Genomic DNA, 27,091 nt, shown 5'->3' with positions numbered 1-27,091 from the left:
TTCAATTAAAATATTTTTTATTTAAAATATTTTAATAAAAAATATTATTAATAAAAAAATTATTTATAAAAAAATATTTTACCAGCCATGGCCAGCGACCAGGACATGGCAAAAAAAATAAAAAATAATAATTTCAATAAAAATATTTTACCGGCCATGGCCAGCGACCAGGCCATGGCTAAAAAAAATAAAAAAATATTTTCAATAAAAATATTTTTTAGTAAAATATTTTTAAAAAAAATTATTAATAAAAAAAAGTTTATAAGAAAATTTTTTACCAGCCATGGCCAAAAAAATAAAAATTATTTAATTAAAAAATATTTTACCGGCCATGGCCAAGAAGGAGGAGAAGAAAAAAAGAAAAGAAAGAAATATTAAAATATTTAAAATGTTATTAAAATATTATTAATAAAAATAAATTTTATGCCGTTACCAAACGCATTTCTGTTCTCGGGCACAGAATTTTGGGCCGTTACCAAATGCCTTTAAATGCTCAGAATCAGTTTCCAAGCATAGAATCAAAAAGAATCATTTCTGACCAGAATCTGTTCCCGGGCACAGAATGGTTGTCATGCGCAGCCTAAGACGAAAAGCCACTGCCAGAGGCAGCTCCGATGCTGTGTTGTTGGGAGAGAGAGGTTGCGGAATAGTTGTGTTCGTTACAGGGTTATGCTATTGTGGCAAAAGAGATGATTGTGAGAGAGGCTCCAAAATACTGCGCCCGATGAGGAATTGTCTGCAGATCCTAAGAGTCTTTCCTAATGGGTGGTGAGGAGGTGGGAGAATACCAAGGGGCCTACAAGGTGTCTTAAAGGTTTCCTGTGGTTTTTATGCAGCGCGTTAGTTGCATTATTTGAATGCGTTGTTGTCAAGGAGTGGATAGTTTGCATGGTCGCAAATCTAATTGGTGTTTGCTCAAGTCCCATGTTCAGTTGATAACATGACGGTATCAACCTAAGCACAGAAAAATGAGGTATACATGACACATATGCTCCAGTATAATATCATAGGTGCGGCATGGGACCGTTGTTACTACTTTGATTAACTCAGCTTGTAATGTTTGGTATTAGCTGCAGAAAGCTTCACCGTCTCCTTCATCGTTTTCCTGCCTTCTTTTGTTCGAAAGGGTAAGCAATCATTCACAGATTCTGGGCATGCTCGTCTTGTTCCGAAGCGGTAATTGCTTTTGCTATTCAATGACTCTTCGCCCCCATAAACTTTGATCGGTGACCTATTGTTGCATGGATTAGCCGCTGTCCTCTAACTTCTTGTTCCATTTGGTGATGAGGGTAATTAGTCGATGATTCAATCTTGTTGAGTTCGATTTGTTAATTTGTGTTCTGGTGTTCTAGGGGTTGAACAAATTTCTTATTGGGATCTGCTTTGCTTCGTGATTATTTGTATCGATATTATGCATTGTTTCATTTTGTTATAATGCGGTGTAGGAAATTGGTGAGCTCCTAAAGCTCACTCCTAGGCAATGTCATTGTTTATTATAGGCCATTTGCTGCATTTGTTTCTCTTGTATACATTTATTTAGTGACAGCATATTAGCATAAAGACTCTCGAAATACAAATCATAGAGATGTGAGGAAGTATCTTTGTGGATTTTTCAACACTACATAATGTAGAGATATCTGAGTCACGAGTAGTTGATAAGCCATTAGAGGTATTATTTGTGACTGATGTGTAACTATCTTTGTCGGGCATAGGTACGGACCTCTCCCAAAAAAAAATCATGTGCTCAATCAGTCCCATTCGTCCATTCAAGGGGATCCGAAGGTAGAGTTTGGTTTAATTGTCTCGACTCTGACTTGAATAAATGGCTCGTCCATTTTGATGTTATTCTACTCATATATTTGTTATGAACTTATAAATAAGACATGTAGTTTGTGTATTCTTTTTGATCGCCATAGCTAGTTAATTGCTTATTAACCGTTATTGTGTATCTTAACAAGGAAAATACTCTTTATTATCAACGAAAAATGACGAAAAAATGATAAATGAGAAAATGACCAAAAATGGAAGTTGCATTTAGATTTAAAATTGAGTATTACGTTTCACCGCATCCTATTTTTATTAGTGTCCCATTATCATCGTTTAAGGTAGAGAATTTTCATGTTTAGATTCAAACTTAGCTCACTTGGTTCCTACCCCAGGGTTTAATAACAAGGTGATGTATATATTCCTTGCCCGAAAGTGTATGGGGTTTTACTATCCTGCACTTTAACTTCATAGTCTCTACTTTCATACTCTATCTCGATTTGATGTTTCTCTTTATCTTGCTTTGATGCGTCGATTACCTTATGTGTTTGAACTAATGTTGATCGATCGTGCAACCGTTGGTGCAAGGTCACAATCCCCTGCCGATTCTTCCCAAGACCGCCCCCTTTGTAACCCATTTTCTCAAAGCAACTTCATTCCAATTCCCTTGGTGTATACTTCTCGAAGCAGCCCACATTCCCCGAATCATAATGAATCCCTCTTAGCACCCCCCTCCTTGCCGTGCATTCTTCTCCAATTAGGATTGCTCTTTCCTCCTCTCCGCTCCCTCCGTGATCTTCCGCCCGAATGCCGTCGGCAAGAAACTCTCCTCCCCCTCCTCTCCGTTCTCATCGAAACCGTCCTCTCCGCTTCTTAAACCCCAAACCCACACCAGCGCCAGCCCCTAAGCCCGGCCTATCCTCGTCCATGGCAGCAGACTCGTCATCCTCATTCTCCCTCCTCGAATTCTCATCAAGGTCTCTGTTCAGCATGACCGTGCCAGTGGACACGAAATTCACGGGTTTCGACAGATCGGTCTTACCTAGGAGGTCCTTGTTCTTCCGCCACTTCCTCTTGGAGGACTTGTCGGAGTCCGAATCGGAGTCCTCCGACGCGAAGACGCCGTAGATCACGTCCTCCTTGGTCTGCGCCCACTTCTCCCTCTGCCGCCGGTAGTAGAACTCCCCGTCGATCCACTGCCCATCGTCATAATCGTTGTCCATCCCGAACCTCTCCATCTCCTGGTCCTCGTCCATCTTCCACAATCCCTGTTAAACCGAACCGAAGCAAGGAGCCTAGGTTTCGGAGGGCTTCGCAGGCGGGGAGAGAGAGGGGGGCGGCGCTGACGCCGGATGCCGAGGCGACCGGCGGCGGTTGGAGGCGGAGATGGGCGGTGCAGCTTGGCTCGAGGGTGGAGAGAGAGATCGAGAAGAAGCAATAGTGACCGATGCAAGAAGAAACACTGAGAAATGGAAAACCTAATGGATCTTCTTCTTCTTCATCCTCTTCCGTTTTCAATTTCTCGGATGTTAACAATTATTCTTGATTTTTTGATAATTCCCTATTTTACTTTAAGGAGAGGAAATTTATTTATCGTGATTTATTTTTAATTTATGTTGGTAACATGTTGATAATCGGGACTAAAATTGGGTAAATTTTCCAATTATAGACTTAAGAAGATTGAAAAAAACATTTCTTTAGGAATTTAAGTTGCGAGAAATAAAAACAGAACTTTCCTTTAACAGTAGGAAGTATATGTTGGATATTGTAAAGGACGGGGGAATGGCACGACACAAGCCTAATAATTTTCCCAATTAAGCTCAAAACTTGAAATTATCGAGGATTTTGTTTTCTAGGTGTACTTCAAGCCAATTTATGAAAAAATCGAAGGTATTGTCAAATAACGATTCAAAATTAAAAGGGTACGTCATGACAAAAAAAATTGTAACAAAAACCCCGTTGTCAGCAAACGTACCAAATATTTGTAGCCTTCTCATTGAAAACTGACTTGTTTAGAACCTATACAGTAAGCAAGGCAAGAATGGCATGAAGGTTCGTATAAGGTTAGAACTATAAGCTAAGCACCCAAACCAGAGAAAGCAAGAAGAGGTCTAGGTGGAATCCTCATTTAAATACAAGGATACAAGAGAGTATGGTTTGCAAAGACGTCAACCAATTTGTACATTTTAAGGAAGAGAGTCCTCTTTTGGTCTCTTAATCCAGGGGTAACTTTTCATCATTACTTAAAAAGTGAAAAATCATCAATAACTCCCACTCTTCACCTCTCTCTGCTTTCTAAATGTAAATAGTTAATTGTCGAACAAAAGCAATAAAAAGGTAATGGCATCTTTTTATCGAGGGACTATCTATCATTTTAAAATTTTTAATAGATGTCAGTAACTGAATCTAACGGAAATGGCACTTGTCACGCCCCGAACCCTATCGAGCTCGCGACATCCGCCACTGGTCGATTTATGCGACATCCCAGGGTTGTCGCCGACCTCAATTACAATCATCAGAGATTTAAATCCATAGCGGATACTACAATTAATCCCGGACAATTTAAAACTGGGGAAACATTCAGGGAGAATATACATATTCCTTTCTCATTCGAACTTATACCATAATATTCACAATCTTACAAACCTTAATATACATGTGCACACCGTATTAAAACCATCGAAATCAAAATGGACCGATGACCTGGCATTCTACCTCAAAAATGGTACTCTCCAAAATCTATCATTATGAACCCCTAATGATAGCCCCTACGCCCTTTACTCGGCGTCCATTCTGAGTCTGACTCATCCCCATCTGAATCTGAACTTCCCTGATCGGCTTGCACCTCCGAAGACTCCGTCTCCGCCTCAATCTCAATCGGGTGATTGATGTCGCCCGACTCAGTTCGAACTTCATTCTGATTCTCCTCAGCTAGAATATCAAAGAAATTGTACGCAGGCACGAAATTGGGATCCATATATTGCTCAAAAGGGAGTATATATTCCGGGTCTCCTACAGGCTCTTCCGACATCTCAGACTCGTCATTAGGCTCTACCTTGGGTTCTATTTCGGGCTCCGCTTCCTCTGGTTCTTCCTCGGGGATCGGTTCTAAATCTATGTCCATTGGTTCAGCTTCAGCTTGCGATGCTTCAGGCTCGGGTTCATGCTCAGCCTCCGAAGATCCTTGAGCTGCCGGCGCTGGATGCATTCCAGATTGCGCTAAACTAACCTTTGTACTGGTCAACTCTCCATCTATCGGAGGTATGGCAGCCGGGTCCCAATCCCCAACGAGATCAAACGGAACATCAAAACCCCTAACGGGCCCGAACTCATCTCCATCTACATCCCGGAAGAACCAGGCAGTATAAACATGGGTCTCCCATAAAGGTAATCCTACTTCTACGAAAACCGTTGTGGTATGCTTAATCCAGTCATTCCATCACCCATCGGAAATTCTGCAACCTCATTCTCGGTGTGCACTGGCACCCCAAAACGCTCTGGTGGCTGTGGCGGAGGATTCATGGATCTGGTCGGGGTTCTGAAAATGTTGGTTGAAACAACCATGAGAACACTTCTCAGCAAGTTCACCCCTAAACCCCACCTAGGCTATCACGTACCTCCAGACAATTAAACAAACACAAACACAATCACATACACGCAATCACATGCAGGCACAATTCTCATTTCAGACATTCATTTCATTCTCATCATATCTTTTTCCACATTCCTCGCCAGTGACCCGCGTAAAAGTACACGCCTCAGGTACACTGCGACCTCTTTTCACAACACTTCCGGGCCCGCGTAAACGTACACGCCTCAGGCCATGTTTCTTGTCCGCGTTGAAGTACACGCCTCAGGCTCAACACCTACCACCTACTGCGCAACCCGCGTTGAAGTACACGCCTCAGGCTAGCAGTCTTCCGGTAATACCGGGCATCGTCCCGCGTAAACGAACACGCCTCAGGACGGCACAATTTCCACGAACACATATCACACCACACCCACTTTCTTACTCATGCACATGCTCCACAAGCATTTACCACATTTAACTGGCCAATCACACGTGGCCCGTGCACGCATTAATTACACATGACCCATGCTCACTCAGCATTTAACAAGGCCAATTTTAATAATTAAATCAGTCTGGCCCACGCGTGCACCCAACAGGCATATTTCAATCAGGCAATTACACAACCATGCACTCAATTTCATCACTAAAATTCAGTCACAGTTTAAACACACCATAAACGCACAATTTGCCATTTTTCTCCAACCAAATGGCGTCAAATCAATTCCGGTCCTTCACGAGACTTTCTCGCCATTAATTGCCGGTTCTAAAAATCCAACTTGCGTCCCGATCGGCCCATCACAGCCCAATGAACAGTCATCCACAGCCCACTGTCGACCTTCAATCACCTGCCAAAATTTCCCAAATTCCATTCTAAGGCCCGCCCATGGGTTTTGTTCATAAATCAAGCAAATTCCACATAATATTAAACCCGATTTCTCCCCAAAAATCATCCATCGATACCCGAAGTCCTAAATTGGGTTTAGAGCGCGACTTACCTAGTTCTAGACTCACGGAGCTAGAACAGAAAGCGGCGGCACTTAATCGGGAACGGCGGCGAACGGCGGCGCGGCTTGGCGGCGAGAACGGCGACGGCGGGGGCGCGGCTTGCCTTGGCCGAGACCCACGGCCACACGGGGAGAGAGATAGAAGGAGAGGGACGGCGTGGGGCTGGCGGTGGTGCGGCGGTCCGGCGAGCGTACGGACGGCGGCGACGGGTGAGCACGGGGCGGCGTTCGGCGGGGGAAGGGGGCTCACGGTTGAGGGGGGCCTTCGGTGGGGGAGGGGGACCGAATGGGAAAGAGAGGAGAAAGAGAGACTAGACTTAAATAGTGCCAATTTTGACCAAATTTGGCAAATGAACAAAATACCCTTCTCTCACATTTTTTATCCAACGGTCCAGATTCGATCTAATCTTGAAACCGACGGCCTAGATCGAATCTTGCCAAAAATATCCAAGGGCAATCTTGTAATTTCTCAAAAAGTCTAAGGGCAAAATTGTCTTTTTCAACTTTTAGGGAAAAATTACCAAAATGCCCTTGCCCTTTAAAACTAACCCTTTAATAAATTCCAAGGGAAAAATTGTCACTTTCTCCGTTTCTCGCCGAAATCGAACTTTTCTGAAAAATCCGAAGAAATCCAAAGTTGTACGTTCCAATTACAACGTCGTCCAAAGGCCCTTTTGTGATTTTCCGAATTTTCTGACGCTCGGTTTGGTCTCTACTCAATATTCCAATTATATATTCATAACGTAACTCGAGCGTTTCTCAGACTAACGGGTGGCTTTTGGGGAAATTCACCTATACGACCCGTGACTGATACTAAATCGAGTCACGTACAATTTATTCAGACCGTAATGACTTCGGTTGTCATTTAAATCGCGAGGATCGATCACTAGGTCCGATGAGTACGATCGTTCGGAATAAATTCGGGATCGTTCGTCAATTCATTTCGTGGTCCGGCGGAATCACCCGCGATCCACTACTATGACAGTGGCGAACTGACCCTTAGTTATCCTTGGATCGGCCTACTATGGCTCAAAAAGTCACCTCGGCGATTTTATGGTCGAAAGTCAATTCATGATCGAATTCTTACTTTGTCGCACGAATTTTAAGTCCCCAGTTAGCCTTTCCCTAATGGTTAGTATCCCAGGAATGATCAGTTCCGGGTGAGAACTAGCTACAAGTACATTAATAAAATAATTCATTTTATAAATCCCAAATGATCGAAATTTTGGAATGTCACAATCTTCCCCCTTTACAAAAATTTCGTCCTCGAAATTTACAAATCTCACCACTACCCAACATTTACAAATCTTACTACTGCTCAAACAACTGGGGGTATTGACGTTGCATCATCTCCTCACTTTCCCAAGTTGTGCCTTCAGTCCCGTGGTGCTCCCAAATAACTTTGACCATCGGGATTGTCTTGTTCCTCAAAACTCGCTCCTTACGATCTTCGATTCTTACCGGTCTCTCGACATAAGACACTCTGTCATCAACTTCGATCTCCTCATAATTCAACACATGCGTCGGATCCGATTCATATTTCCTTAACATCGATACGTGGAACACATTATGCACTCGCGATAAATTTGGCGGTAAATCTAGGATCACGATCTGATGTTATCGACACGGGTACCCCATGCAATCGAACTATCTGCTCTACGTACAACTCAGCATATCGATCTAATGCGAAGTCCTTTCGCACAGCCAAAAAGTGTGCCGACTTGGTCAATCTGTCGACAATCACCCAGATAGCATCATGACCTCTTTGGCTTTTCGGCAATCCCGTCACAAAGTCCATAGTTATGTGCTCCCACTTCCATTCTGGAATTTTCAAAGGTCGCAATAATCCCCCGGGCTTACAATGTTGCGCTTTCACTTGCTGACACGCCAGGCACTTAGCCACGTGTTTAGCGATATCCGCCTTCATACCATTCCACCAGTAATATTGTCTCAAATTCCGATACATTTTAGTACTACCTGGATGGATACTATAACTGCTACGATGCGCTTATAACAGAATCTCCTCCTTAAGCCCCGCATCGTCAGGCACACATAACCGTCCTCGGAATTTCAATATCCCGTCTTCAGACACTTGAAAATCTGGCCTTCTCTTGGCCGCTTCCATCTTTAGAATCTTTTGAATTTCCTGATTCGAAGATTGCAACATCTTAATTTTAGTCTGAATCTCCGGTTCAATCCTAAGCATAGCCAGCAAGCTCGAGACTTGACTCACTTCGAATCTGAACTCCGAGTCTCGTACTTTTTCTTACAGTGTCCACTCCTTGACCATCAAATGTGCTATACTCGATTTACGACTCAAAGCATTGGCTACCCGGTTAGCCCGGGATGATATAAAATTTCGCAGTCGTAATCCTTCAACAACTCCATCCACCGACGCTGCCTCATGTTTAACTCCTTTTGGGAAAACAAATACTTGAGGCTCTGATGGTCTGTATAAATCTGAAACTTCTCTCCGCATAAATAATGTCGCCAAATCTTCAAGGCGAATACTATGGCGGCCAATTCCAAGTCATGCGTCGGATAGTTCAACTCATGCGGTCTTAACTGCCTTGATGCATAAGCTACTACTCGCCCATTTTGCATGAGTACACATCCCAATCCTTTCAACGACGCATCACTATATATATCATATCCTCCAGGTCCTGACGGAATAGTCAATACTGGTGCTGTTGTCAATCTATGCTTCAATTCTTGAAAACTCCTCTCACATCTATCTGACCATTCAAATCTCGTTTCCTTTTTCAGCAAATGCGTCAACGGCGTTGCTCTTGCCGAAAACCCTTCTACGAAACGACGATAATATCCTGCTAAATCCAGAAAACTTCGAACCTCTGTTACCGTCGTGGGTCTAGGCCACTTCATCGCAGCTTCAATCTTCGATGGATCTATTGAGATTCCTTCCCCCGAGATCACATGTCCAAGAAACGCGACTCGATTGAGCCAAAACTCACACTTGCTAAACTTAGCATATAGTGCGTTCTCCCTTAAAGTCTGTAGGACCTTACTCAAATGGAATTCATGCTCCTCGGGACTTTTCGAATACACCAATATATCGTCTATAAAAACGATCACAAACTAGTCCAAGAATTCTTTGAACACCCGATTCATCAGGTCCATAAAGGCAGCGGGGGCGTTTGTCAATCCAAACGGCATTACCGTAAATTCATAATGTCCATACCTCGTCCTAAATGCCGTCTTCGGTATATCCTCATTCCAAACCCTCAACTGATGATACCCCGTTCTCAAATCAATTTTAGAGAACACCGAAGCCCCTTGCAACTGATCAAACAAACCATCAATTCTCGGTAAGGGATATTTATTTTTAATCGTCACCTGATTCAGCTGCCTGTAATCTATACACAACCTCAATGATCCATCTTTCTTCCTTACAAATAACACCGGCGCTCCCCACGGAGACGCACTGGGACGAATAAATCCATCATCCAACAATTCCTGCATCTGCACCTTTAACTCTTTTAACTCCGACAACGACATTCTATAAGGTGCTTTCGAAATTGGCTCGGTTCTAGGTGCCAATTCGATTACAAATTCTACCTCCCTCGCTGGTGGTAGTCCCAGCAATTCCTGAGGGAACACATCGGGATACTTGCACACCACTGCTAAATCCTCAAGCCTCGGCTCTTCGGCCGTTGAATCAACTACTGCCGCTAGGAACCCTTGACAACCTTCACTCAGCAATTTCGTCATTTCTAGCGACGAAATCCATGGAATCGAGGGTCCTCCTCGACTTCCCACAAATTTAAATTCCGGATGTCCAACAGGATTAAATTGGATCACCCTGCTATTGCAGTCCATTACCGCTCTCTGCTTAGATAGCCAATCCATGCCCACTATCACATCAAAATCATACATGTCTAGGACTGCTAAATCGATCATTTCCTCCCTATCCTCAATCACAATCTTATAGTTTGGACAACCCAACGAGACCAGCAGTTTATCATTCAAGGGAGTGGTCACACATAATACCACATCAAGCAATTGCGGTTCCAAACCAATTAAATCAACAAACTGTTTCGATACGAAAGAATGTGAAGCTCCAGGGTCAAACAAAACATATGCAGCATGGTTGCAAAGAGAAATCGTACCTGTGACAACCCCTGGTGCATTCTCAGCCTCTCGTCTGGTCATAGCATACACTAGTCCTTGCGCTTGAGGCCTATTCAGGTTTGCTGTCTGAGCTGCTCCAGCCTGATTCCCATTCCGAGGCGGCGGCAATGCAGGCGGCCTATTCTGTCTGGGATTGGGGCAATTCCTTATGTGATGACCGAATTCCCCACATCCAAAACACGCTCCACCCCGGGTTGGACAAGGTCCATTCCCATGTCTACCTCCACAAATTCTACACGGTCCATTGAAATTCCTAACTGGTTTTCCAATATTCCTTTTTATAGAAGGAGTAAAGCTCTTGCTATCCATCATCGGCCTCTTTCCAAGGTTACGATTGTCCCTACCCTGGACAAATCTCGACCCAGAAGCGATGGCCCGATCCACCTGATCTCGCTCTAGAATCTGGGCCCTATCAAATATTTCCTCATACGTCTGCAGATTTACCAGTAACAACTGGCTACGAATATCAGTCTTTAATCCGTCCCGAAATCTTCGCGCCTTGTCATCGGGATGTTCCACCATTCTCGGCGCAAACTTAGACAGTCTCGCAAATTCTGCCTCATACTGATCTACTGTCATCTGACCCTGACGGAGTCTCATAAACTCTGCTAACTTTCTCTCCCTAGCACTTGCCGAGAAATATTTTTCATAAAACCTCTCAGTAAAAACAGCCCAAGTTCGGTCTGTGTCTTCCGAGAACACCCTATCCTTGGTGGCTTTCCACCAATCATTCGCGTTGTCCTGCAATTGATATACCGCCAGAGTTACTTTCTCATGATCATTGCACTCTAACACCTCAAAAGCCTTCTCGAGTTCCTCTACCCACTGAGGTGCAGCCTCAGGGTCACCTTTCCCAGAGAACTTAGGCGGTTTAAGCTTTATGAACTGTTCTACCAGTTGATGCATCGGTCTATTTACAATCACATGCCCCTGTCCTTGATTCTCATTATCATTATCAACAGCAACGGCCACAGCAGCCTTGGCAGCTTGGGCATTCGCAGCAGCTCTTTCCTGAGTCTGCTATCCTAACAGATTTCCGATCTGTTCTAAGGTTCTCATGACAGCTTCCATTCTAGGGTCCTCCGCAGGTCTAACTTCTACTCTGGGGTCCACTGCAGCTCCAGCATCAACCCCAAGATTTTCTATCGCTTCTACACCCATGCCGAGGTCCTCTACAGCCCTAGCTCGAGCACGAGCTCGACTTCTTGTTCCCCTTCCAGCGCCCTTTCTTGGGACTCTTCCTACGCCTCTTCCTTCACTGCTCATTGTCGTAATTCTACCACTCTCCTACCTGCTATAATTCCATTTAGGAATTAGCAATCTAGGCCCACTAGATTAATCCAATCCTAAGCAGTGAATTAACACAAGAGTTCACTCAGCAAATAATCCCTCACTGCCAATCACGAAGTCACAATCACAAGAGTCTGAACACTTACCTCAGGTCCAGACGCACCTGCATTTCAATTACCACAACAATTAACTTACTCAATCAATCACAACAAACAATCTGGAGGCACGTGTAGCTCATTCCGCCCTACAACTCACTAAAGTCTCCCTAGTTCTACCCCACAATCTCTCCTCCTTATCACTCCAAACTTCGACCAGTTTAGATCGAGCTGACCTTGCTCTGATACCAATTCAAAAGGGGATGTTACGCCCCGAATCCTATCGAGCTCGCGACATCCGCCACTGGTCGATTTATGCGACATCCCAAGGTTGTCGCCGACCTCAATTACAATCATCAGAGATTTAAATCCACAGCGGATACTACAATTAATCGCGGACAATTTAAAACTGGGGAAACATTCAGGGAGAATATACATATTCCTTTCTCATTCGAACTTATACCATAATATTCACAATCTTACAAATCTTAATATACATGTGCACACCGTATTAAAACCATCGAAATCAAAATGGACCGATGACCTGGCATTCTACCTCAAAAATGGTACTCTCCAAAATCTATCATTATGAACCCCTAATGATAGCCCCTACGCCCTTTACTCGGCGTCTATTCTGAGTCTGACTCATCCCCATTTGAATCTGAACTTCCTTGATCGGCTTGCTCCTCCGAAGACTCCGTCTCCGCCTCAATCTCAATCGGGTGATTGATGTCGCCCGACTCAGCTGGAACTTCATTCTGATTCTCCTCAGCTAGAAAATCAAAGAAATTGTACGCAGACACGAACTTGGGATCCATATATTGCTCAAAAGGGAGTATATATTCCGGTTCTCCTACAGGCTCTTCCGACTCCTCAGACTCGTCATTAGGCTCTACCTCGGGTTCTATTTCGGGCTCCGCTTCCTCTGGTTCTTCCTCGTGGATCGGTTCTAAATCTATGTCCATTGGTTCAGCTTCAGCTTGCGATGCTTCGGGCTCGGGTTCATGCTCAGCCTCCGAAGATCCTTGAGCTGCCGGCGCTGGATGCATTCCAGATTGCGCTAAACTAACCTCTGTACTGGTCAACTCTCCATCTATCGGTAGTATGGCAGCCGGGTCCCAATCCCCAACGAGATCAAACGGAACATCAAAACCCCTAAAAGGCCCGAACTCATCTCCACTACATCCCGGAAGAACCAGGCGGTATAAACATGGGTCTCCCATAAAGGTAATCCTACTTCTACGAAAACCGTTGTGGTATGCTTAATCCAGGTCATTCTATCACCCATCGGAAATTCTGCAACCTCATTCTCGGTGTGCACTGACACCCCAAAACGCTCTGGTGGCGGTGGCGGAGGATTCATGGATCTGGTCGGGGTTCTGAAAATGTTGGTTGAAACAACCATGAGAACACTTCTCAGCAAGTTCACCCCTAAACCCCACCTAGGCTATCACGTACCTCCAGACAATTAAACAAACACAAACACAATCACATACACGCAATCACATGCAGGCACAATTCTCATTTCAGACATTCATTTCATTCTCATCATATCTTTTTCCACATTCCTCGCTAGTGACCCGCGTAAAAGTACACGCCTCAGGTACACTACGACCTCTTTTCACAACACTTCCGGGCCCGCGTAAACGTACATGCCTCAGGCCATGTTTCTTGCCCGCGTTGAAGTACACGCCTCAAGCTAGCAGTCTTCCGGTAATACCGGGCATCGTCCCGCGTAAACGAACACGCCTCAGGACGGCACAATTTCCACGAACACATATCACACCACACCCACTTTCTTACTCATGCACATGCTCCACAAGCATTTACCACATTTAACTGGCCAATCACACGTGGCCCGTGCACGCATTAATTACACATGACCCATGCTCACTCAGCATTTGACAAGGCCAATTTTAATAATTAAATCAGTCTGGCCCACGCGTGCATCCAACAGGCATATTTCAAAATGGCAATTACACAGCCATGCACTAAATTTCATCACTAAAATTCAGTCACAGTTTAAACACACCATAAACGCACAATTTGCCATTTTTCTCCAACCAAATGGCGTCAAATCAATTCCGGTCCTTCACGAGACTTTCTCGCCATTAATTGCCGGTTCTAAAAATCCAACTTGCGTCTCGATCGGCCCATCACAGCTCAATGAACAGTCATCCACAGCCCACTGTCGACCTTCAATCACCGGCCAAAATTTCCCAAATTCCATTCTAAGGCCCGCCCATGGGTTTTGTTCATAAATCAAGCAAATTCCACATAATATTAAACCCAATTTCTCCCCAAAAATCATCCGTCGATACCCGAAGTCCTAAATTGGGTTTAGAGCGCAACTTACCTAGTTCTAGACTCACGCGGCTAGAACGGAAAGCGGCGGCACTTAATCGGGAACGGCGGCGCGGCTTGGCGGCGACGACGGGGGCGCGGCTTGGCTTGGCCGAGACCCACGGCCACACGGGGAGAGAGAGAGAGAGAAGGAGAGGGACGGCGTGGGGCTGGCGGTGGTGCGGCGGCGAGAACGGCACGGCACGGCGGCGGTCCGGCGAGCGTACGGACGGCGGCGACGGGCGAGCACGGGGCGGCCTTCGGCGGGGGAAGGGGGCTCACGGTTGAGGGGGGGCCTTCGATGGGGGAGGGGGACCGAATGGGAGAGAGAGGAGAGAGAGATACTAGACTTAAATAGTGCCAATTTTGACCAAATTTGGCAAATGAACAAAATACCCTTCTCTCACATTTTTTATCCAACAGTCCAGATTCGATTTAATCTCGAAACCGACGGCCCAGATCGAATCTTGCCAAAAATATCCAAGGGCAATCTTGTAATTTCTCAAAAAGTCCAAGGGCGAAATTGTCTTTTCCAACTTTTAGGGAAAAATTACCAAAATGCCCTTGCCCTTTAAAACTAACCCTTTAATAAATTCCAAGGGAAAAATGGTCACTTTCTCCGTTTCTCGCCGAAATCGAACTTTTCTAAAAAATCCTAAGAAATCCAGAGTTGTACGTTCCAATTACAACGTCGTCCAATGGCCCTTTTGTGATTTTCCGAATTTTCTGACGCCCGGTTTGGTCTCTACTCAATATTCCAATTATATATTCATAACGTAACTCGAGCGTTTCTCAGACTAACGGGTGGCTTTTGGGGAAATTCGCCTATACGACCCGTGACTGATACTAAATCGAGTCATGTACAATTTATTCAGACCGTAATGACTTCGGTTGTCATTTAAATCGCGAGGATCGATCACTAGGTCCGATGAGTACGATCGTTCGGAATAAGTTCGGGATCGTTCGTCAATTCATTCAGTGGTCCGGTGGAATCACCCGCGATCCACTACTATGACAGTGGCGAACTGACCCTTAGTTATCCTTGGATCGGCCTACTATGGCTCAAAATGTCACCTCAGCGATTTTATGGTCGAAAGTCAATTCACGATCGAATTCTTACTTTGTCGCACGAATTTTAAGTCCCCAGTTAGCCTTTCCCTAATGGTTAGTATCCCATGAATGATCAGTTCCGGATGAGAACTAGCTACAAGTACATTAATAAAATAATTCATTTCATAAATCCCAAATGAGCGAAATTTCGGAATGTCACAATCTTCCCCCCTTACAAAAATTTCGTCCTCGAAATTTACAAATCTCACCACTACTCAACATTTACAAATCTTACTACTGCTCAAACAACTGGGGGTATTGACGTTACATCATCTCCTCACTTTCCCAAGTTGCGCCTTCAGTCCCGTGGTGCTCCCAAATAACTTTGACCATCGGGATTGTCTTGTTCCTCAAAACTCGCTCCTTACGATCTTCGATTCTTACCGATCTCTCGACATAAGACACTTTGTCATCAACTTCGATCTCCTCATAATTCAACACATGCGTCGGATCCGGTTCATATTTCCTTAACATCGATACGTGGAACACATTATGCACTCGCGATAAATTTGGCGGTAAATCTAGGATCACGATCTGATGTTATCGACATGGGTACCCCATGCAATCGAACTATCTGCTCTACGTACAATTCAGCATATCGATCTAATGCGAAGTCCTTTCGAACAGCCAAAAAGTGTGCCGACTTGGTCAATCTGTCGACAATCACCCAAATAGCATCATGACCTCTTTGGCTTTTCGGCAATCCCGTCATAAAGTCCATAGTTACGTGCTCCCACTTCCATTCTGGAATTTTCAAAGGTCGCAATAATCCCCCGGGCTTACAATGTTGCGCTTTCACTTGCTGACACGTCAGGCACTTAGCCACGTGTTTAGCGATATCCGCCTTCATACCATTCCACCAGTAATATTGTCTCAAATTCCGATACATTTTAGTACTACCTGGATGGATACTATAACTGCTACGATGCGCTTCTGACAGAATCTCCTCCTTAAGCTCCGCATCGTCAGGCACACATAACCGTCCTCGGAATTTCAATATCCCGTCTTCAGACACTTGAAAATCTGGCTTTCTCTTGGCCTCTTCCATCTTTAGAATCTTTTGAATTTCCTGATCCGAAGATTGCAACATCTTAATTTTAGTCTGAATCTCCGGTTCAATCCTAAGCATAGCCAGCAAGCTCGAGACTTGACTCACTTCGAATCTGAACTCCGAGTCTCGTACTTTTTCTTACAGTTTCCACTCCTTGACCATCAAATGTGCTATACTCAATTTATGACTCAAAGCATCGGCTACCCGGTTAGCCTTCCCGGGATGATATAAAATTTCGCGGTCGTAATCCTTCAACAACTCCATCCACCGACGCTGCCTCATGTTTAACTCCTTTTGGGAAAACAAATACTTGAGGCTCTGATGGTCTGTATAAATCTGAAACTTCTCTCCGCATAAATAATGTCGCCAAATCTTCAGGGCGAATACTATGGCGGCCAATTCCAAGTCATGCGTCGGATAGTTCAACTCATGCGGTCTTAACTGCCTTGATGCATAAGCTACTACTCGCCCATTTTGCATGAGTACACATCCCAATCCTTTCAACGACGCATCACTATATATATCATATCCTCCAGGTCCTGACGGAATAGTCAATACTGGTGCTGTTGTCAATCTATGCTTCAATTCTTGAAATCTCCTCTCATATCTATCTGACCATTCAAATCTCGTTTCCTTTTTCAGCAAATGCGTCAACGGCGTTGCTATTGCCGAAAACCCTTCTACGAAACGACGATAATATCCTGCTAAACCCAGAAAACTTCGAACCTCTTTTACCGTCGTGGGTCTAGGCCACTTCATCGCAGCTTCAATCTTCGATGGATCTACTGAGATTCCTTCCCTCGAGATCACATGTCCAAGAAACGCGACTCGATTGAGCCAAAACTCGCACTTGCTAAACTTAGCATACAGTGCGTTCTCCCTTAAAGTCTGTAAGACCTTACTCAAATGGAATTCATGCTCCTCGGGACTTTTCGAATACACCAATATATCGTCTATAAAAACGATCACAAACTGGTCCAAGAATTCTTTGAACACCCGATTCATCAGGTCCATAAAGGCAGCGGGGGCGTTTGTCAATCCAAACGGCATTACCGTAAATTCATAATGTCCATACCTCGTCCTAAATGCCGTCTTTGGTATATCCCCCTTCCAAATCCTCAACTGATGATACCCCATTCTCAAATCAATTTTAGAGAACACCGAAGCCCCTTGCAACTGATCAAACAAATCATCAATCCTCGGTAAGGGATATTTATTTTTAATCGTCACCTGATTCAGCTGCCTGTAATCTATACACAACCTCAATGATCCATCTTTCTTCCTTACAAATAACACCGACGCTCCCCACGGAAACGCACTGGGACAAATAAATCCCTTATCCAACAATTCCTGCATCTGCACCTTTAACTCTTTTAACTCCGACAACGACATTCTATAAGGTGCTTTCGAAATTGGCTCCGTTCCAGGTGCCAATTCGATTACAAATTCTACCTCCCTCGGTGGTGGTAGTCCCGGCAATTCCTGAGGGAACACATCGGGATACTCGCACACCACAGCTATATCCTCAAGCCTCGGCTCTTCGGCCGTTGAATCAACTACTGCCGCTAGGAACCCTTGACAACCTTCACTCAGCAATTTCGTCATTTCTAGCGACGAAATCCATGGAATCGAGGGTCCTCCTCGACTTCCCACAAATTTAAATTCCGGATGTCCAACAGGATTAAATTGGATCACCCTGCTATTGCAGTCCATTACCGCTCTCTGCTTAGACAGCCAATCCATGCCCACTATCACATCAAAATCATACATGTCTAGGACTGCTAAATCGATCATTTCCTCCCTATCCCCAATCACAATCTTACAGTTTGGACAACCCAACGAGACCAGCAGTTTATCATTCAAGGGAGTGGTCACACATAATACCACATCAAGCAATTGCGGTTCCAAACCAATTAAATCAACAAACTGTTTCGATACGAAAGAATGTGAAGCTCCAGGGTCAAACAAAGCATATGCAGCATAGTTGCAAAGAGAAATCGTACCTGTGACAACCCCTGGTGCATTCTCGGCCTCTCGTCTGGCCATAGCATACACTCGTCCTTGCGCTTGAGGCCTATTCTGGTTTGCTGTCTGAGCCGCTCCAGCCTGATTCCCATTCCGAGGCGGCGGCAATGCAGGCGGCCTATTATGTCTGGGATTGGGGCAATTCCTTATGTGATGACCGAATTCCCCACATCCAAAACACGCTCCACCCCGGGTTGGACAAGGTCCATTCCCATGTCTACCTCCACAAATTCTACACGGTCCATTGAATTTCCTGATTGGTTTTCCAATATTCCTTTTTACAGAAGGAGTAAAGCGCCTGCTATCCATCATCGGCCTCTTTCCAAGGTTACGATTGTCCCTACCCTGGACAAATCTCGACCCAGAAGCGGTGACCCGATCCACCTGATCTCGCTCTAGAATCTGGGCACTATCAAATATTTCCTCATACATCTGCAGATTTACCAGTAACAACTGGCTACGAATATCAGTCTTCAATCCGTCCCGAAATCTTCGTGCCTTGTCATCGGGATGTTCCACCATTCTCGGCGCAAACTTAGACAGTCTCGCAAATTCTGCCCCATACTGATCTACTGTCATCTGACCCTGACGGAGTCTCATAAACTCTGCTAACTTTCTCTCCCTAGCACTTGCCGAGAAATATTTTTCATAAAACCTCTCAGTAAAAACAGCCCAAGTTCGGTCTGTGCCTTCCGGGAACACCCTATCCTTGGCGGCTTTCCACCAATCATTCGCGTTGTCCTGCAATTAATATACCGCCAGAGTTACTTTCTCATGATCATTGCACTCTAACACCTCAAAAGCCTTCTCGAGTTCCTCTACGAGGTGCAGCCTCAGGGTCACCTTTCCCAGAGAACTTAGGCAGTTTAAGCTTTAGGAACTGTTCTACCAGTTGGTGCATCGGTTTATTTACAATCACATGCCCCTGCCCTTGATTCTCATTATCATTATCAACAGCAACGGCCACAGCGGCCTCGGCAGCTTGGGCATTCGCAGCAGCTCTTTCCTGAGTTTGCTATCCTAACAGATTTCTGATCTGCTCTAAGGTTCTCATGACAGCTTCCATTCTAAGGTCCTCCGCAGGCCTAACTTCTACTCTGGGGTCCACTGCAGCTCCAGCATCAACCCCAAGATTTTCTATCGCTCCTACACCCATGCCGAGGTCCTCTATAGCCCTAGTTCGGGCACGACCTCGACCTCTTATTCTCCTTCCAGCGCCCCTTCTTGGGACTCTTCCTTCACTGCTCATTGTCGTAATTCTACCACTCTCCTACCTGCTATAATTCCATTTAGGAATTAGTAATCTAGGCCCACTAGATTAATCCAATCCTAAGCAGTGAATTAACACAAGAGTTCACTCAGCAAACAATCCCTCACTACCAATCACGAAGTCACAATCACAAGAGTTTGAACACTTACCTCGGGTCCAGACGCACCTGCATTTCAATTACCACAACAATTAACTTACTCAATCAATCACAACAAACAATTTGGAGGCACGTGTAGCTCATTCTGCCCTACAACTCACTGAAGTCTCCCTAATTCTACCCCATAATCTCTGCTCCTTATCCTCCAAACTTCGACCAGTTTAGATCGAGCTGACCTTGCTCTGATACGAATTCAAACGGGGATGTCACGCCCCGAACCCTATCGAGCTCGCGACATCCGCCACTGGTCGATTTATGCGACATCCCAGGGTTGTCGCCGACCTCAATTACAATCATCAGAGATTTAAATCCACAGCGGATACTACAATTGATCCCGGACAATTTAAAATTGGGGAAACATTCAGGGAGAATATACATATTCCTTTCTCATTCGAACTTATACCATAATATTCACAATCTTACAAACCTTAATATACATGTGTACACCGTATTAAAACCATCGAAATCAAAATGGTCCGATGACCTGGCATTCTACCTAAAAAATGGTACTCTCCAAAATCTATCATTCTGAACCCCTAATGCTAGCCCCTACGCCCTTTACTCGGCGTCCTTTCTGAGTCTGACTCATCCCCATATGAATCTAAACTTCCCTTATCGGCTTGCTCCTCCGAAGACTCCGTCTCCGCCTCAATCTCAATCGGGTGATTGATGTCGCCCGACTCAGTTGGAACTTCATTCTGATTCTCCTCAGCTAGAAAATCAAAGAAATTGTACGCAGGCACGAAATTGGGATCCATATATTGCTCAAAAGGGAGTATATATTCCGGGTCTCCTACAGGCTCTTCCGACTCCTCAGACTCGTCATTAGGCTCTACCTCGGGTTCTATTTCGGGCTCCGCTTCCTCTGGTTCTTCCTCGTGGATCGGTTCTAAATCTATGTCCATTGGTTCAGCTTCAGTTTGCGATGCTTCGGGCTCGGGTTCATGCTCAGCCTCCGAAGATCCTTGAGCTGCCGGCGCTGGATGCATTCCAGATTGCGCTAAACTAACCTCTGTACTGGTCAACTCTCCATCTATCGGGGGTATGGCAGCCGGGTCCCAATCCCCAACGAGATCAAACGGAACATCAAAACCCCTAACGGGCCCAAACTCATCTCCATCTACATCCCGGAAGAACCAGGCGGTATAAACATGGGTCTCCCATAAAGGTAATCCTACTTCTACGAAAACCGTAGTGGTATGCTTAATCCAGGTCATTCCATCACCCATCGGAAATTCTGCAACCTCATTCTCGATGTGCACTGGCACCCCAAAACGCTCTGGTGGCGGTGGCGGATGATTCATGAATCTGGTCGGGGTTCTGAAAATGTTGGTTGAAACAACCATGAGAACACTTCTCAGCAAGTTCACCCCTAAACCCCACCTAAGCTATCACGTACCTCCAGACAATTAAACAAACACAAACACAATCACATACACGCAATCACATGCAGGCACAATTCTCATTTCAGACATTCATTTCATTCTCATCATATCTTTTTCCACATTCCTCGCCAGTGACCCGCGTAAAAGTACACGCCTCAGGTACACTGCGACCTCTTTTCACAACACTTCCGGGCCCGCGTAAACGTACACGCCTCAGGCCATGTTTCTTGCCCGCGTTGAAGTACACGCCTCAGGCTCAACACCTACCACCTACTGCGCAACCTGCGTTGAAGTACACGCCTCAGGCTAGCAGTCTTCCGGTAATACCGGGCATCGTCCCGCGTAAACGAACACGCCTCAGGACAGCACAATTTCCACGAACACATATCACACCACACCCACTTTCTTACTCATGCACATGCTCCATAAGCATTTACCACATTTAACTGGCCAATCACATGTGGCCCGTGCACGCATTAATTATACATGACCCATGCTCACTCAGCATTTGACAAGGCCAATTTTAATAATTAAATCAGTCTGGCCCACGCGTGCACCCAACAGGCATATTTCAATCAGGCAATTACACAACCATGCACTCAATTTCATCACTAAAATTCAGTCACAGTTTAAACACACCATAAACGCACAATTTGCCATTTTTCTCCAACCAAATGGCGTTAAATCAATTCCGGTCCTTCACGAGACTTTCTCGCCATTAATTGCCGGTTCTAAAAATCCAACTTGCGTCCCTATCGGCCCATCACAGCCCAATGAACAGTCATCCACAGCCCACTATCGACCTTCAATCACCGGCCAAAATTTCCCAAATTCCATTCTAAGGCCCGCCCATGGGTTTTGTTCATAAATCAAGCAAATTCCACATAATATTAAACCCGATTTCTCCCCAAAAATCATCCGTCGATACACGAAGTCCTAAATTGGGTTTAGAGCGCAACTTACCTAGTTCTAGACTCACGCGGCTAGAACGGAAAGCGGCGGCACTTAATCGGGAACGGCGGCGAACGGCGGCGCGGCTTGGCGGCGAGAACGGCGACGGCGGGGGCGCGGCTTGCCTTGGCCGAGACCCACGGCCACACGGGGAGAGAGAGAGAGAAGGAGAGGGACGGCGTGGGGCTGGCGGTGGTGCGGCGGCGAGAACGGCACGGCACGGCGGCGGTCCGGCGAGCGTATGGACGTCGGCGACAGGCGAGCACGGGGCGGCGTTCGGCGGGGGAAGGGGGCTCACGGTTGAGGGGGGGCCTTCGGTGGGGGAGGGGGACCGAATGGGAGAGAGAGAGACTAGACTTAAATAGTGCCAATTTTGACCAAATTTGGCAAATGAACAAAATACCCTTCTCTCACATTTTTTATCCAACGGTCCAGATTCGATCTAATCTTGAAACCGACGGCCCAAATCGAATCTTGCCAAAAATATCCGAGGGCAATCTTGTAATTTCTCAAAAAGTCCAAGGGCAAAATTGTCTTTTCCAACTTTTAGGGAAAAATTACCAAAATGCCCTTGCCCTTTAAAACTAACCCTTTAATAAATTCCAAGGGAAAAATGGTCACTTTCTCCGTTTCTCGCCGAAATCGAACTTTTCTGAAAAATCCGAAGAAATCCAAAGTTGTACGTTCCAATTACAACGTCGTCCAAAGGCCTTTTTGTGATTTTCCGAATTTTCTGACGCTCGGTTTGGTCTCTACTCAATATTCCAATTATATATTCATAACGTAACTCGAGCGTTTCTCAAACTAACGGGTGGCTTTTGGGGAAATTCGCCTATACGACCCGTGACTGATACTAAATTGAGTCACGTATAATTTATTCAGACCGTAATGACTTCGGTTGTCATTTAAATCGCGAGGATCGATCACTAGGTCCGATGAGTACGATCGTTCGGAATAAGTTCGGGATCGTTCGTCAATTCATTTCGTGGTCCGGCGAATCACCCGCGATCCACTACTATGACAGTGGCGAACTGACCCTTAGTTATCCTTGGATCGGCCTACTATGGCTCAAAATGTCACCTCGGCGATTTTATGGTCGAAAGTCAATTCACAATCGAATTCTTACTTTGTCGCACGAATTTTAAGTCCCCAGTTAGCCTTTCCCTAATAGTTAGTATCCCAGGAATGATCAGTTCCGGGTGAAAACTAGTTACAAGTACATTAATAAAATAATTCATTTCATAAATCCCAAATGAGCGAAATTTCGGAATGTCACAGCACTCGCAGTGTGCGTTGGGTCTAGTTATCTCTACGAGAGTGGTTTAGAATTAAGACTTTGAGAGTTTGGTCTTATGTTTATGAATGTACAAGTTTAGGTCATTGAATCCAATTTAAAGTGATAATTTATCTTTAAGTTTTTGTTTCTGCTGTTTCACTTTATTGATCTTAAATTGACGTGGCTTAGCGACTGCTTGGGAACTTCTTTGGCCAATACTTTGGAAAAATCGCAAATGATAACCTTAATATTATCACGTATTTTGTCAACACCTGAATTTTTGTTGACAATTCAAGCATCTGTCCCTGTGAAAGTACAAAAACAGAGAATAGAAAAAACAACAAAAAAGAGCGAAGAAGAATAGATAAATAAATATATAATAAACTAATTAGAAAAACAATGGCTGTTTAAAAGGGGGCCAACTCACATAGCTCCCAGAAGGAAAAAAAAATTTGTTTTAAGGCCATCAAAGCGTATCAAGCCCGTCGTTGGCTCCAGCCCATTTTATCCACCAATTATTAGGCCGTAGAAGCTGTAGCCCCTCTAACCCCGAACACCACCCTGCATGCAGCCACGACCCATTCCCTGCTGAAGACCCGCTTGAAATCTTTGGAATCCTGTCATTTCCGACGCCATTCTTCTTTGTACGCCCATCAACCGGAAATCACATTGGGTTAAATTTTCCAATACGAGGCAATTCAAATAGAAATCTCAAATCGAAATACCTATGGAAAATTAAAAATGTTTCTTCGGGTTGAAATTACGAGAAATAAATATGAATTTTTCCTTTCACAAATAACATTAAATAATGTTGCTTCGAGCGAGAACAGACCGCCAACAGTAAGCTCACCCAATTTACAAAAGCGAATTTCAAGCCACGAATACCACATATGAGCAATCCAGAGACGAAAATGCCTTCCCTAACAGTAATAGGGAAATGAACACATATAAGCAACAACGATAAGAGACGAATGAATCGAGATCAAATCGGCTTCAAGAATGATACTCAACAAGCTAAATCTCAACACAAACTAAATAGCATGGGAATGGTTAAGCATGACATTAGAAGGCACGGCAACGCGGTCGTCTCATCTAATCGTGTATCAATAAAAACAATCCAGTTCCTAGAATGACTAGGAATACTACCTCAAATCGGCCTCCACGCCGAGGACATCCAGGAGGGATAGACAAATGTTTGTCACACAGTAGACATAATTTTGAATTTTAAAAAGTTGAGTAAATTTATCATAATGAATATAATTTGAAATTATTTGCGTTTTAAAAAAAATAATTTGTGAGTCGTTGGATGAATCTTCCTTTTTTTTGTTCTCGTCATTTTCTCTTCAAGCTCCTCGCCGCTGCCCATCTTCACGCTCCGGCCTATCGTCTCGGGCGACAACGACTCTCGATTTGGCCTCGGATTCCGTCGCCGCTGGTTGATGAGGCGGCGCCGGTCCGGCAGGAGTGGCCACCGGTCATTCGGATGAAGCTCTTGTGAACACCAGCCCACATCCCCCTCCCCCTTTGCGCGCAGCTTATGTTACAGAATTTTGGAAGAAGGAAAGCTACACAGTATGCAAAGAACTACGTTGTTCTTATTGCATTTTTTCTCTTAAAAAAACTTTACATCAGATGCTCTTCTTAAAGAGCTGACACACGACAGTTAACAGCATAAAAAAAAAGTACTCCACTAACCCCTAAAAAACAGCAACGTGCAGAAATCACCTATTGACTTGGTAAAACACAAAGCCATGTTCTACACCACTACAAAACAGACTCCTAATAACTAGGACGCTAAACAATTGACAATTAAATAATCCACGTGACTCAACATGCCCTCCCTTAAACTGAAAGTTTGCTAACATTCAGTTTAATACAACTTCTGGACACCAAGCAGGTTTCTCGGCTTTTTGAAATGCAGCCAACTTGAGGGACTTGGTAAAGATATCAGCAACTTGATCCTCACTTCTGCAATAGATGAGATCAATAACTCCTTCCTTCGTCAGATCCCTCAAGAAATGAAACTTGACATCTATGTGCTTGCTTCTTCCATGTAAAACAGGATTTTTGGAGAGCTTTATTGCTGAACTATTGTCACAATAAATCACAGTAGGTCCTTGGCTCTCAACATGAAGTTCTTCGAGAATTTTCTTCAACCAAATAGCTTGACAAGCGCATGAAGTTGCTGCAACAAATTCAGCTTCAGTGGTTGATAAAGTGACAATCGGCTGCTTCTTTGATGACCATGAAATAGCTCCCGAACCCATCATAAATACATATCCGGAAGTGCTTCTTCTATCATCTTGATCTCCGGCATAATCACTATCAGTGAAGCCCATCAAGTTTGAGCTTTCTCCCTTCTTGTAGAGCAATCCAAAGTCAGCCGTACCTTGCAAGTATCGAAAAATTCTCTTGGCAGCAAAGAGATGCATCTCAGTAGGATTCTCCATGTACCTACTTATGAGACTCACAGAATACACTATATCTGGCCTAGTTGAAGTTAAATACATCAAGCTTCCCACAATTTGCTTGTACATGGTGCTATCAACTCTCTTTCCTTCAGGATCTTTCAGTAACTTCAAACCCACCTCTGTTGGTGTGCTAGAAGAATTGCAATTCTTCAATTGGAACCTCTCTAAAATGTCTTGCACATATTTTCTTTGGGAAATGAAGACTCCACCAGCAAATTGAACAACTTCTATCCCAAGGAAATAGTGCATCTTTCCAAGATCAGACATATCGAATTCAAGCATCATAGACTGCTTAAATTTTTCAAGCATAGCACTATCATTTCCAGTATAAATCAAATCATCAACATACAGGCAAACAATAAGCATCTTCCCTCCTTCTCCAGTTTTCACAAAAAGCGTATGCTCATATGGACATTTTCGGAGACCTTCCTTCAGAAAATAGGCCTCTATACGACTATACCAAGCTGTTGGAGCTTGTTTTAGTCCGTATAACGCCTTGTTTAGTTTGTACACCTTGTGCTCACTACCAAACTTTATATAACCAGGAGGAGGTTGATCAATAAATACCTGTTCTTCCAAGTTGCCATGTAAAAATGCCGACTTCACGTCCAACTGGAAGATAGGCCATGAATTTTGTGCCGCAAGTGCAATCACCACTCTGATTGTGTCATGTCGGGCAACTGGAGCAAAAACTTCTCTATAGTCAATGCCGAACTCTTGCTTGTAGCCTTTTGCGACTAAGCGGGCTTTGTACTTATCGACTTCACCGTTCTCCTTTAACTTCGTCTTGTACACCCATTTCACTCCAATGGTCTTTTGCCCTTTTGGAAGCTCTATCAACTCCCAAGTATTATTTCTTTCAATGGCTGCAATTTCTGCATCCGTCGCCTTCTGCCATTTTAGTTCTTTAACAGCATCTTCGAAAGCTACTGGATCGCAATCTGAAAATAAGGCAAAATGAGTAAAAGGGTCTTCAGTTTGATCGATCCCAGTTACCTCATAATCAGTCATCCATGCGGGCCTTCTTCTAACTCGTCGAGGTTGCTATTCATCTCCTGTTTCAGAGGCTGAAATACATTCATTGATTGCTGGTTGTTGCTCATTTTCTACAGGTTCTGCATTCTCCAAAGGCCGCTGCAATTTTTCTCCATTCTCTCCATCAAAATCAGCTTGTATTTG

The 27,091-nt window shown here is 44.5% G+C and overlaps 1 protein-coding gene and 1 long non-coding RNA gene across 6 annotated transcripts in view; one reads left to right on the top strand and one right to left on the bottom strand.

Annotated features, from left to right (window-relative positions):
* Positions 1-27,091, bottom strand: part of LOC115676635 (putative disease resistance protein At3g14460) — a 103,842-nt gene that overhangs the window by 31,126 nt on the left and 45,625 nt on the right. The window lies entirely within an intron of this gene.
* The window catches only part of LOC130140216 (uncharacterized), a 29,786-nt gene continuing 3,332 nt past the window's right edge, over positions 638-27,091 (top strand). Inside the window, exon 1 of the long non-coding RNA XR_008818235.1 lies at positions 638-1,127. This is a non-coding gene — a long non-coding RNA (uncharacterized LOC130140216). The remainder of the gene's footprint in view (positions 1,128-27,091) is intronic.

The sequence above is a fragment of the Syzygium oleosum genome, unplaced genomic scaffold, assembly GCF_021117445.2.
Source record: "Syzygium oleosum isolate NSW1041296 unplaced genomic scaffold, Sole_v2.1 Sole_v2.17, whole genome shotgun sequence".
In the NCBI taxonomy this organism is placed as follows: Eukaryota; Viridiplantae; Streptophyta; class Magnoliopsida; order Myrtales; family Myrtaceae; genus Syzygium; species Syzygium oleosum.
Note: the sequence above shows the minus strand (reverse complement) of the source record. Positions and strands in the feature narration are given on the sequence as shown.